We start from the raw sequence: 902 nt of genomic DNA, 5'->3' as shown, positions 1-902 counted from the left end.
CGATGTGCACGAGGGACCAACATGTGGGTGCTTGGTTGAGGTGCAGGGGCCACAGGCAGGAGGCCTCTAGAAGCTAAAGACGGGCCCCAGCTGACAGCTCGTGGAAATGGAACCTCAGTCCTATGACCCACTGGGAAATGGATTCTACCAAGGACCTGAATGAGTTTAAAGCAGATTCCTGCCCCTCAACCCCCAGGTCCAGGTAACATTGTCCAGCTGACACTGTGTCTTTAGCTTCTTTCACCAGGAACAGACAACTTGGTCCAGCCCACTCAGATGTCCATCAGACCTAAAGAAACAGTGAGATAATAAATCTATGTTGTTTCAGCCACCAGGTTTGCAGTAACCTGTTCTGGTGGCGAGAGACCACGAGCACCCGGTTGAGTAACTTGGCAATACCAGCTGGTGTTTCACTGAGTATCCGCTTGGCTCCCGGCACTGGAATAATTGCGTGTCCACCTGCCCCAGCTGGGCAGGGGCTCTGATGGTACAAAGATCCACTTTGTGAGTAAGGGCCAATTAAGGTCATGTGGCAAGTGAACAGTCACGCGTGAACGCAGCTCTTTGGGCTGCACCAAGGGGCACCCACCCACCCCGTGTTTAGGTTGCCATGTGGGGGACGGGGGCCTGGACATAGAGGACGTAGAGGAGAGGAGGAAGAATGCCCGGGCATTTAGAGGTACAGGATAAGGAGGCGATTCCAATACCAGGCGTTGACTTGGGCAGAGGACAGGCTCCTTATATACATGAACTGGGGTACCCGTGGTCATCCAGGTGGAGGTGCCTGGTGAGCAATTGCGCATAACCACAGTAAAGGCTAAAGGGTGCTCCCGGAGGCCCAGGCACCCCTCATTTAGCTGGTCCCTCTGGGGCCTCCGTTTTACAGGCAAGGACCCAGAGGC

The sequence above is a fragment of the Pteropus alecto genome, unplaced genomic scaffold, assembly GCF_000325575.1.
Source record: "Pteropus alecto unplaced genomic scaffold, ASM32557v1 scaffold7, whole genome shotgun sequence".
Taxonomy (NCBI): domain Eukaryota; kingdom Metazoa; phylum Chordata; class Mammalia; order Chiroptera; family Pteropodidae; genus Pteropus; species Pteropus alecto.
This window is presented reverse-complemented; position numbering follows the sequence as displayed.